At 41.0% G+C, this 13,539-nt stretch overlaps 1 pseudogene; it reads right to left on the reverse strand.

The window, feature by feature from the left end:
- The window catches only part of LOC148546493 (auxin-induced protein AUX28-like), a 47,602-nt pseudogene that overhangs the window by 31,639 nt on the left and 2,424 nt on the right, over positions 1 to 13,539 (reverse strand).

Here is a 13,539-nt window from a genome sequence, read left to right on the forward strand (position 1 = left end):
ACCCCAACATATTCTCCATTACTGCATAATAAGTATTTATTTCATACTCTCTTATTTTTCGTAATTCAATTTGATAAGTGAATTGTTTTAGTGACTAAGAGTTACAAGATAACCATAGATTGCTTCAAGCCAACAATCTCCGTGGGATTCGACCCTTACTCACGTAAGGTATTACTTGGACGACCCAGTGCACTTGCTGGTTAGTTGTACGGAATTACATAGTGTGAAGTAATTTTCGTGCACCACACCACCATCAGCCTACTAACCCTACACAGAAGCAAGGAAGGCAAAAACCTACTGCCCACTATTAAACCAACACGGCGGTGCTCAGCCCCTTCAAAACACGAATACCACCACCCAAAAAACACAAAACGCAACACAAAAAGAAAATGGCAGAATAACGCATGGCAAACACAGAACAAACATAACAAAAATGAAAGCAAGAAAGAACAGAGGCATACCAACCTGATAATGCAGAAAACAAGCCTGGAGAAAGCTGAGAAGCAACCTCGAAGAGACACCAGAAACGCCACAAAGAGAAGAAGAATTTTTCAGAAGAGAGAACGAAAGAAAAAGGAAATGAACGAAGGAAGTAAGGAGGAAAGCCAAAACGGTTTCAAAAGGGGCAGAAAAAGACGCAAATAGCCTTAAAATGATAAAAGGGCGCATAGGGGCAATAAAGGAAAGACACCCAAAAAACGTCCCCTCGCAATAAATGCCCCCTAGGGAAAAGAAACCAATAAAGCACGCATCGAAAAACGCAACAGGCGCATTGGACACGGAAGAGTCGCGTCGGACCAAAACGACCAGACGAATCTTCGGCACGACCATCAAGATCAGGGCCGACGCACCGACTTCCCCTCAAAAGGAATCAAACGACTATCCGAGAAAAACTAAAGACCTAGCCCACGGTCAAAACCACATCTCCCAGTGACAGACCGACCTTGCTCGCTCTCCCGCTGCGGGGGCAACTGTTACGGATCTGGCCCACGGATCCATGATCCGGGATTAAACCCTAACCCGGTTACCCGAGTCCGACCCGCATCGCCCTTCCAGAAAGCCCGAAGCTAGTCCTCTAGAGCTCTTAACCAACTTTCAAATTCAAACGTCTCCCTTATCTTAGCTAAACAAGATAAGATAAGATAGCTACCATCACCTATAAATAGAGGACCCAGGTCCCTCCAGGTATTCATTCACTCCTAACACCTTACACCTCTTAGATCCATTCTGACTTGAGCATCGGAGTGTCTTTGCAGGTACCTCCCCCCATTGCTCTGGACAAATAGTTCGGCATTCGCCTTGACCCGCAGGCTCCTGATCCATCTCTCAACCCGTACCAAAGACATCTTGTACAATAAAATAACTGTTGGTCATTGTTGAACATGTTCAAGTCGACTTTTTAGAGGCAAGTGATAAACCCATATTTTATGATATATTCTGTGCCTAATTTGAGTGATTTATTCAATCCTTCACCCACTTATTCATATTAATTGCATGGTTTTACTTTCCCTTCCTTATTATGTGATGTATGTGAAAAACATGTTTTCTATGCTTAAAAATAATTATTTTGATTACCCTTTATTTCCATTTGATGCCGTGATTCGTGTGTTGAGTAGTTTCAGATCTTCTAAGGTAGGAATGACTTAAATGATGGAAAGGAAACATACAAAATTGGAAGGAAAGCATAAAACGGAGTTTTTGAAGAAACTGGCAATGACGCGATCGCATGGACGACGCGGCCGCATGCCAGCGCGAATTAACAGCGACGCGACCGCGTGCTTGACGCGATCGCGCGCCTTGAGCGACACGCATATGACGCGGACACATGACTGTTGTGACCGTGTGACAAGGAAAAACTCCCAATGACGCGACCGCGTGACCCACGCGGCCGCGTGATAGAGGCCACGCACCAGAAATTACAGAAAACGCTCCCAGCGATTTCTGAAGCCCTTTTTGGCCCAAATCCAAGTCCAGAAGGCACAGATCAGAGGTTATGAAGTGGGGGAATGCATCCATTCAAGAGGAGAGTCTCCAATTTAGTTACTATTCATGATTTAGATGTAGTTTTGAGGGAGAGGCTCTCTCCTCTCTCTTTTAGGATTTAGATTTAGGATTTTAATCGCTTTCAGGATTATCTCTTTCTATCAGGTTCAACATTCCTTTTTATTATTTTCTCAATTTAATTTATGAATTATTCTATGTTACAGACTACTCTTTAAATTAATGTTATTTGAGGTATTTCAGTTTACAATTGCTTTCTTTTAATTATGTTACTTTTATCCCCAATCTGAAGACTTTTTTATTCCAGTAGATTTATTTTTCCCCTTTTGGTCTTGATTAAGAAATCAGTAACTCAGGAGTTATCAAACTCAACATGATTGATAATCGTTCTCTTTGCTAATTGAATTGAACTTCAATAATCCCAATCTTTCCTTAGGGATTAACTAGGATTTGAGGATCTAACTAATTAGTCACTTGACTTTCCCTTGCCCTAGCAAAGGTTAACTAAGTAGAATTAAGATTCAATTTTCATCATCATTGATAAGGATAATGATGAGCGGATATTTTATACGCTTTTTGGGGATAATTTCATATAGTTTAGAGTATGTTTTAGTTAGTTTTTAGTCTATTTCTAGTAGTTTTTAGGAAAAATTCATATTTCTGGACTTTACTATGAGTTGTGTGTTTTTCTGTAATTTCAGGTATTTTTCTGGCTGAAATTGAAGGAGCTGAGCAAAAATCTGATTCAGGCTGAAAAAGGACTGCTGATGCTGTTGAATTCTGACCTCCCTGCACTCAAAGTGGATTTTCTGGAGCTACAGAACTCGAAATGGCATGCTTCCAATTGCATTGGAAAGTAGACATCCAGGGATTTCTAGCAATATATAATAGTCCATACTTTGCACAAGGATAGATGACGTAAACTGGCGTTCAACGCCAGTTCTCTGCCCAATTCTGGCGTCCAGCGCCAGAAAAGGATCAAAAGCTGGAGTTGAACGCCCAAACTGGCATAAAAACTGGCGTTCAACTCTAAAAATGGCCTCTGCACGTGAATTGCTTAAGTCTCAGCCCCAACACACACCAAGTGGGCCCCAGCACACACCAAGTGGGCCCCAGAAGTGGATCTCTGCATCATCCATCATAGTTTATCCAAATTTTGTAACCCTAGGCTACTAGTTTAGTATTTAAACAACTTTTAGAGACTTATTTTGGATCTCATGACATTTCAGATCTAAACTTTGTATTCTCTGACGGCATGAGTCTCTAAACCCCATTGTTGGGGGTGAGGAGCTCTGCTGTGTCTCGATGAATTAATGCAAGTATTTCTGTTTTCCATTCAAACACGCTTGTTCCTATCTAAGATGTTCCCTCGCGCTTAACTGTGATGGAGGTGATGATCTGTGACACTCATCACCCTCCTCAAATCATGAACGTGTGCCTGACAACCACCTCCGTTCTATATACGATTGAATGAGTATCTCTTAGATTCCTTAATCAGAATCTCCGTGGTATAAGCTAGAATTGATGGCGGCATTCATGAGAATCCGGAAAGTCTAAACCTTGTCTGTGGTATTCCGAGTAGGATTCAAGGATTGAATGACTGTGACGAGCTTCAAACTCCTGAAGGTTGGGCGTTAGTGACAGATGCAAAAGGATAGTAAATCCTATTCCAACCGGATCGAGAACCAATCGGTGATTAGCCGTGCTGTGACAGAGCGCGTGAGCGTAGTTTTCACTGGAAGGATGGAAGGTAGCCATTGACAACGGTGATCCACCAACACAAAGCTTGCCATAGAAGGACGTGCGTGCGTGAACAAGAAGACAGAGGAAAGCAGAGATTCAGAAGACAAAGCATCTCCAAAACTCCAACATATTCTCCATTACTGCACAACAAGTAACCTTTAATTTATGCTCTCTTGGTTATTCACAATTCAACTGATAAACATAATTGACTTCCTGACTAAGATTTACAAGATAACCATAGATTGCTTCAAACCAACAATCTCCGTGGGATTCGACCCTTACTCACGTGAGGTATTACTTGGACGACCCAGTGCACTTGCTGGTTAGTGGTACGCGTTGTGAAAAGTGTGATTCACAATTCGTGCACCAAGTTTTAGGCGCCGTTGCCGGGGATTGTTCATGTTTGAACAACTGACGGATTATTTCGTTGCTTAGATTTGGAAAAAAATCTTTCTTTTTGGTTTAGAGTCTTTTATTATTTATTCCTTGTTAAAACACTTTAAATTGATAACTCAGTTAGTTAGAACGTGGTGTTCATGTTCATGGTAATTGGCTATCATAATTTTTTAAAACCTTTTTCAAAAATAATTTTTCTGTTAAATCCTGTGCCAAACTTTAAGTTTGGTGTTTTCAAAAATAATCTTTCTTAAAATTTTCGAAAGTTCCATAACTCATTTGGCTAGAGCGTTAATCTGTGTTCTTGGTAATTGGGTTAGAATCTTTTATACTCTTTTCAAAACCTTCTTTTTCATAAATAATATTTTCTCTATTAAATTTTGTGCCAAACTTTAAGTTTGGTGTTTTCTTGTTGATTTCCCTTTGGTTTTCAAAAATTTTGGTTTGGTTTTCTAAAAATTTTAAGTTTGGTGTTCTTTCTTCATGTTCTTGTGTTCTTGTGAGTCTTCAAAGTGTTCTTGAGTTTTCCTTGTGTCTTGATCTTAAAATTTTTAAGTTTGGTGTTCCTTGGTGTTTTCCCTCCAAAATTTTCAAAAACAAGGAGCATTAGATCTAAAAATTTTAAATCTTGTACTATCTTATTGTTTTTCTCTCTCCTCACTAAATTCAAAAATATCTTTTCAAAATATCTTTTCTAACTTCCTAACTTCTTATCTTTTCAAAAATTTGTTTCAACTAACTAACTAACTTTTTGTTTGTTTCTTAACTTTTTCAAAACTACCCAACTAACTCTCTCTCTCTCTAATTTTCGAAAATATCTCCCCTCTTTTTCAAAAATTTCTTTTTTATTAACTAATTATTTTTATCTTTTTCTAAAAAAAAATATTTTTTTAATTTCGAAATTCAAATTCTTTTTAGTTATTTTATTTTATTTAAGTATTTACTTCTTATAAAATAAAATAAATAAAAAGATAAATCAGTCCAAGTTATATCCATATATCCATCATGGACATAAGTGGAAATGAACAGTCCAGGAGGACTCTGGGGTCATATTCTAACCCCTCTACTGCTTCATATGGGAGTAGCATATGCATACCCTCCATTGGAGTTAGTAGCTTTGAGTTGAATCCTCAGCTCATTATCATGGTGCAGCAAAGTTGCCAGTATTCCAGTCTTCCACAGGAAGAACCTACAGAGTTTCTGGCACAGTTTCTACAGATTGCTGACACAGTACATGATAAAGAAATAGATCAGGATGTCTACAGACTATTACTATTTCCATTTGCTGTAAAAGATCAAGCTAAGAGGTGGTTAAATAACCAACCTAAGGCCAGCATAAGGACGTGGAAACAGCTGACAGAAAAATTCCTGAATCAATATTTCCCTCCAAAAAGGATGACACAGCTAAGGCTGGACATCCAAGGCTTTAAACAAGGAGATAATGAATCTCTTTATGATGCCTGGGAGAGATACAGAGAGATGCTACGAAAATGCCCCTTTGAAATGTTTTCAGAGTGGGTTCAGTTAGACATCTTCTACTATGGGCTTGCAGAAGGAGCTCAGATGTCTTTAGATTACTCAGCTGGTGGATCTATCCATATGAGAAAGACAATTGAAGAGGCTCAAGAGCTCATTGATACAGTTGCCAGGAATCAGCATCTGTATCTAAGCAGCAACCCTTCCATGAATGAAGAGGTTAAAACAGTAACTGCTGAATTCAGTACTGCAAAACAAGCTGCTGAATTCAATCAGCAATTGGATTTTCTAACAAAGCAGCTAGCTGAATTCAAGGACAGGCTACAGGAGACAAGGATAGCTAATATACATATGGACGAACAGTTTAAGCAAACAAAGCAGCAGCTATCAAGGCAAATAGCAGAAGAATGCCAAGCAGTTCAATTAAGAAGTGGGAAAATATTAAATACCCCACCTCAAAGCATCAAAAATTCAAGAAATGAGCAACCCACCAAAGATTCACCTAAGGACAGTAAGAGCCCAGGGAAAAATAATTCTGGCACTAAAACACCAGAAAATGGGTGGAAGGCTGGCGCTGAACGCCCAGACCATGCCCAAAACTGGCGTTCAGCGCCAGAAACAAGGCAGGATTGGCGTTCAACGCCAGAAATGGGCAAGAATCTGGCGTTGAACGCCCAAATGGGGCAGAATCCAGCGTTGAACGCCCAAAATGGGTACATTTCTGGCGTTCAGGCGCCAGGAACAGACAGTGAACTGGCGTCTAACGTCACTCCAGCTTCTGACTCTGGCACTCAGTTGCCAGTGAGGGATCAGACACATACAAGTGCTGATAACAACCCCTCTAAAAAGGCTTCTTTAACCACTAAGGTTGAGGAATATAAAGCCAAGATACCTTATCCTCAAAAACTCCACCAAGAGGAGCAGGATAAGCAATTTGCTCGCTTTGCAGATTATCTAAGGACTCTTGAAATAAAGATTCCATTTGCAGAGGCACTTGAGAAAATACCTTCTTATGCCAAGTTCATGAAAGAGATCTTGAGTCATAAAAAGGAGTGGAGAGAAACAGAAAGAGTTCTCCTCACTGAAGAATGCAGTGCAGTCATTCTGAAAAGCTTTCCTGAAAAGCTTAAAGACCCTGGGAGTTTTTTGATACCATGCATATTAGAAGGTGATTGCACCAAGACAGCTTTATGCGATCTTGGGGCAAGCATCAACCTAATACCTGCATCCACTATCAGGAAACTTGGCTTAACTGAAGAAGTTAAACCAACCCGGATATGTCTCCAACTTGCTGATGGTTCCACTAAATACCCATCAGGCGTGATTGAGGACATGATTGTCAGAGTTGGGCCATTCGCCTTTCCCACTAACTTTGTTGTGCTGGAAATAGAGGAGCACAAGAGTGCTACTCTCATTCTAGGAAGACCCTTCCTAGCAACTGGACGATCCCTCATTGATGTCCAACAGGGGGAAATAACCCTGAGAGTCAATGATGATGAGTTTAAGTTGAACGCTGTCAAAGCCATGCAGCATCCAGACACATCAACAGACTGCATGAAAGTTGATCTCATTGACTCTTTGGTAGAAGAGATCAACATGGCTGAGAGTCTCGAATCAGAGTTGGAAAACATCTTTAAAGATGTTCAGCCTGATTTGGAGGATTCAGAGGACATGAAAGAGCCTCTGAACTTTCTTCTGAAAGAGGAAAAACCTCCTAAACCCGAGCTCAAGCCACTACCACCATCCTTGAAATATGCATTTCTGGGAGAAGGTGACACTTTTCCAGTGATCATAAGCTCTGCTTTAAATTCACAGGAAGAGGAAGCACTTATTCAAGTGCTAAGGACACACAAGACAACTCTTGGGTGGTCCATAGGTGACCTTAAGGGCATAAGCCCAGCTAGATGCATGCACAAAATCCTATTGGAGGATAATGCCAAACCAGTGGTTCAACCACAGAGGCGACTAAATCCAGCCATGAAGGAAGTGGTGCAGAAAGAGGTCACCAAGTTACTAGAGGCTGGGATTATTTATCCTATTTCTGACAGCCCCTGGGTGAGCCCTGTTCAAGTCGTCCCCAAAAAGGGAGGCATGACAGTGATTCATAATGAAAAAAATGAACTGGTTCCTACAAGAACAGTTACAGGATGGCGCATGTGTATTGACTACAGAAGGCTCAATACAGCCACCAGAAAGGATCATTTTCCTTTACCATTCAAAGACAAGATGCTAGAGAGACTAGCAGGTCATGATTATTACTGCTTTTTGGATGGCTATTCAGGCTATAACCAGATTGCAGTGGATCCCCAGGATCAAGAGAAAACAGCATTCACATGTCCATCTGGAGTGTTTGCTTATAGAAGGATGCCCTTTGGGCTATGCAATGCGCCTGCAACCTTCCAGAGATGCATGCTCTCTATTTTCTCTGACATGGTGGAAAAATTTCTGGAAGTCTTCATGGATGACTTCTCAGTATATGGAGATTCATTCAGCTCCTGTCTTGATCACCTGAAACTTGTTCTGAAAAAATGCCAAGAAACCAACCTAGTTTTAAACTGGGAAAAGTGTCACTTCATGGTGACTGAAGGAATTGTTCTTGGGCATAAAATCTCAAACAAGGGAATAGAGGTGGATCAGACAAAAATAGAGGTAATTGAAAAATTACCACCACCTGCCAATGTTAAGGCAATCAGAAGCTTTCTGGGGCATGCAGGATTCTATAGGAGGTTTATAAAGGATTTTTCAAAAATCGCAAAACCTCTAAGCAATCTGCTAGCTGCTGACACGCCATTTGTGTTTGACACAGAGTGCCTACAGGCGTTTGAAACGCTGAAAGCTAAGCTGGTCACAGCACCAGTCATTTATGCACCAGACTGGACATTGCCATTTGAGTTAATGTGTGATGCCAGTGATCATGCCATTGGTGCAATATTGGGACAGAGGCATGACAAGCTTCTGCATGTCATTTATTATGCCAGTCGCGTTCTAAATGATGCCCAGAAAAATTACACAACCACAGAAAAAGAACTACTTGCAGTCGTTTACGCCATTGACAAGTTCAGATCATACTTAGTAGGATCAAAAGTGATTGTGTATACTGACCATGCTGCTCTTAAATATCTACTCACAAAGCAGGATTCAAAACCCAGGCTCATCAAATGGGTATTGCTTCTGCAAGAGTTTGATATAGAAATAAGAGACAGAAAAGGAACAGAGAACCAAGTGGCTGATCATCTGTCCCGGATAGAGCCAGTGGAAGGGACGTCCCCCCCTTTTCTTGAGATCTCTGAGACGTTCCCTGATGAGCATCTATTTGCCATTCAGGAAGCACCATGGTTTGCCGATATTGCAAACTATAAAGCTGCACGGTTCATACCCAAGGAGTACAATAGAATACAAAAGAAGAAATTAGTCACTGATGCAAAGTACTACTTGTGGGATGAACCCTATCTCTTTAAGAGATGTGCAGACGGAATTATCCGTAGGTGTGTCCCCAGAGAGGAAGCACAGAGAATCCTATGGCATTGCCACGGATCTCAATATGGAGGCCATTTCGGAGGTGAGCGAACAGCCACCAAGGTCCTCCAATGTGGCTTCTATTGGCCCACACTCTATAAAGATTCCCGAGAGTTTGTACGTAATTGTGACAGTTGCCAAAGAGCTGGTAATCTGCCTCATGGTTACGCCATGCCTCAACAAGGAATCTTGGAAATAGAGTTGTTTGATGTATGGGGAATTGACTTCATGGGACCTTTCCCACCATCATACTCAAACACTTATATTCTGGTGGCAGTTGACTATGTATCAAAATGGGTTGAGGCTATTGCCACACCCACCAATGATACTAAAACAGTGCTGAAGTTCCTCCAGAAACATATCTTTAGCAGGTTTGGTGTCCCTAGAGTGTTAATCAGTGATGGGGGCACTCACTTCTGCAATAAACAGCTTTACTCTGCCATGGTTCGGTATGGAATTCGCCACAAAGTGGCCACACCATATCATCCACAAACCAATGGGCAAGCTGAAGTCTCTAACAGAGAATTAAAGAGAATCCTGGAACGGACAGTAAATACCCGTAGAAAGGATTGGGCAAGGAGCTTGGATGATGCTCTGTGGGCTTACAGAACAGCATTCAAGACCCCTATAGGGACCTCCCCATACCAACTCGTGTATGGTAAGGCATGTCACTTGCCCGTTGAACTGGAACATAAGGCCTACTGGGCAACCAGATTCCTAAACTTTGATGCCAAATTAGCAGGAGAAAAACGATTGCTCCAGCTAAATGAGCTAGAGGAATTCAGATTCACAGCTTTCGAAAATGCCAAGCTTTATAAAGAAAAATAAAAAAAATGGCATGACAGAAAGCTGTCATCTAGAATCTTTGAACCAGGACAGAAGGTTCTGTTGTTTAACTCTAGACTCAGGCTATTCCCCGGGAAACTGAAATCCCGGTGGAGGGGACCATACGTGATTACAAGTGTATCACCATATGGTTATGTGGAGCTTCAAGATATTGATTCTGATAAGAAGTTCATTGTCAATGGACAGAGAATCAAGCATTATCTTGAGGGCAACATTGAGCAAGAATGCTCAAGGCTGAAGCTAGATTAAAAGCTCAGCAAGGTCCAGCTAAAGACAATAAAGAAGCGCTTGCTGGGAGGCAACCCAGCTATGGGGCAACAATCCTCTAAGCATTTTGCCCTATTTTTATTTTTATTTGTTTATATAAAGTTCACTGACACTAAGGTAAAGAATCATTTGCATAAGTTTACAGGGTTACAGAAGGAATCTACACACAAAACAGAGATATGGAGCTTACTGGCAAGAAAACGCCAGTGAAGGCCATTTTGGGCGTTCAGCGCCCAAAATGGGCATCCAGTGGGTGCTGAACGCCAGTAAGGATAGCTATCTGGCGTTCAACGCCAGAAAAGGGCAACAACTGGGCGTTGAACGCCCAGGAAAGCAGCATTTGGGCGTTGAACGCCCAAAACAGGCAGTGTTTGGGCGTTCAAACGCCAGGATGGTGGGGAGGAGCTCTCCTTCTACCCATCTCCTTCTTTTTCTTTTGCTTGAGGACAAGCAAAGCTCTAAGTTTGGTGTGTTTATCCGTGATCACTAAGATCATGGCCCCTAAAGGAAAACAACCCACTCCAAGAGGAGCAAGGGCGTGATTTAAAGGAACTGAAGCGCCAGAAATTCTCTATTGAAGGACCAAGCACCTCACAGACTAGAGGAACATCCACTTCCCAAACCTCAAGGTTGTTGAGTTCTAATCTTAGCCTTAACTCTGTGATAACTGTTCTTATTTTAATTTTACCTTAGGAGTCATATAGTAGTAATTAGTATCTATTTTGATTTTATCTCCAATTAAGCTATAGTTTATTTTTCTCATCATCAGCAAACATGAATAAAGTAGTAGATCTTTTGAATAAGAAGCAATAAAATTTCGAGTTTTAATAAGAGAAATTCTAATTAGTTAAATGTGGTGGCAATGCTTTCTGTCTTCTGAATGAATGCTTGAACAGTGCATATATCTTTTGAATTTGTTGTTTAAGACTGTTAAATATGTTGGCTCTTGAAAGAATGATGAACATGAGACATGTTATTGAGAATCTGAAAAATCATAAAAATGATTCTTGAAGCAAGAAAAAGCAGCAAAGAACAAAGCTTGCAGAAAAAAAAAAAAGAAAGAAAAAAAAAGAGAAAGCAAGCAGAAAAAGCCAAAGCTCTTAAAACCAAAAGGCAAGAGCAAAAAGCCAAAGCCCTTAAAACCAAAAGGCAAGGGTAATAAAAAGAATCCCAAGGCTTTGAGCATCAGTGGATAGGAGGGCCAAAAAGGAATAAAATCCTGGCCTAAGCGGCTAAATCAAGCTGTCCCTAACCATGTGCTTGTGGCGTGAAGGTGTCAAGTGAAAACTTGAGACTGAACGGTTAAAGTCAAGGTCCAAAGCAAAAAGAAGAGTGTGCTTAAGAACTCTGGACACCTCTAATTGGGGACTTTAGCAAAGCTGAGTCACAATCTAAAAGGTTCACCCAATTAAGTGTCTGTGGCATTTATGTATCCGGTGGTAATACTGGAAAACAAAGTGCTTAGGGCCACGGCCAAGACTCATAAAATAGCTGTGTTCAAGAATCATCATACTGAAATAGGATACTCAATAACACCATCTGAATTCTAAGTTTCTATAGATGCCAATCACTCTGAGCTTCAATGGATAAAGTGAGATGCCAAAACTGTTCGGAAGCAAAAAGCTACTAGCCCCGCTCATCTAATTAGAATCTGAGCTTCATGCAAAAAAACTCTGAGATATTATTGCTTCTCAACCTACTAGTCTTCTATTTTATTTGTCTAGTTGCTTGAGGACAAGCAACAGTTTAAGTTTGGTGTTGTGATGAGCGGATATTTTATACGCTTTTTGGGGATAATTTCATATAGTTTAGAGTATGTTTTAGTTAGTTTTTAGTCTATTTCTAGTAGTTTTTAGGAAAAATTCATATTTCTGGACTTTACTATGAGTTGTGTGTTTTTCTGTAATTTCAGGTATTTTTCTGGCTGAAATTGAAGGAGCTGAGCAAAAATCTGATTCAGGCTGAAAAAGGACTGCTGATGCTGTTGGATTCTGACCTCCCTGCACTCAAAGTGGATTTTCTGGAGCTACAGAACTCGAAATGGCATGCTTCCAATTGCATTGGAAAGTAGACATCTAGGGCTTTCCAGCAATATATAATAGTCCATACTTTTCACAAGGATAGACGACGTAAACTGGTGTTCAACGCCAGTTCTCTGCCTAATTCTGGCGTCCAGCGCCAGAAAAGGATCAAAAGCTGGAGTTGAACGCCCAAACTGGCATAAAAACTGGCGTTCAACTCCACAAATGGCCTCTGCACGTGAATTGCTTAAGTCTCAGCCCCAGCACACACCAAGTGGGCCCCAGCACACACCAAGTGGGCCCCAGAAGTGGATCTCTGCATCATCCATCATAGTTTATCCAAATTTTGTAACCCTAGGCTACTAGTTTAGTATTTAAACAACTTTTAGAGACTTATTTTGGATCTCATGACATTTCATATCTAAACTTTGTATTCTCTGACGGCATGAGTCTCTAAACCCCATTGTTGGGGGTGAGGAGCTCTGCTGTGTCTCGATGAATTAATGCAAGTATTTCTGTTTTTCATTCAAACACGCTTGTTCCTATCTAAGATGTTCACTCGCGCTTAACTGTGATGGAGGTGATGATCTGTGACACTCATCACCCTCCTCAAATTATGAACGTGTGCCTGACAACCACCTCCGTTCTATATACGATTGAATGAGTATCTCTTAGATTCCTTAATCAGAATCTCCGTGGTATAAGCTAGAATTGATGGCGGCATTCATGAGAATCCGAAAAGTCTAAACCTTGTCTGTGGTATTCCGAGTAGGATTCAAGGATTGAATGACTGTGACGAGTTTCAAACTCCTGAAGGTTGGGCGTTAGTGACAGATGCAAAAGGATAGTAAATCCTATTCCAACCGGATCAAGAACCAACCGGTGATTAGCCGTGCTGTGACAGAGCGCGTGAGCGTAGTTTTCACTGGAAGGATGGAAGGTAGCCATTGACAACGGTGATCCACCAACACACAGCTTTCCATAGAAGGACGTGCGTGCGTGAACAAGAAGACAGAGGAAAGCAGAGATTCAGAAGACAAAGCATCTCCAAAACTCCAACATATTCTCCATTACTGCACAACAAGTAACCTTTAATTTATGCTCTCTTGGTTATTCACAATTCAACTGATAAACATAATTGACTTCCTGACTAAGATTTACAAGATAACCATAGATTGCTTCAAACCAACAATCTCCGTGGGATTCGACCCTTACTCACGTGAGGTATTACTTGGATGACCCAGTGCACTTGCTGGTTAGTGGTACGCGTTGT

Source organism: Arachis ipaensis, chromosome B9, assembly GCF_059453495.1.
Source record: "Arachis ipaensis isolate K30076 ecotype BB chromosome B9, ASM5945349v1, whole genome shotgun sequence".
NCBI classification, from domain to species: Eukaryota; Viridiplantae; Streptophyta; class Magnoliopsida; order Fabales; family Fabaceae; genus Arachis; species Arachis ipaensis.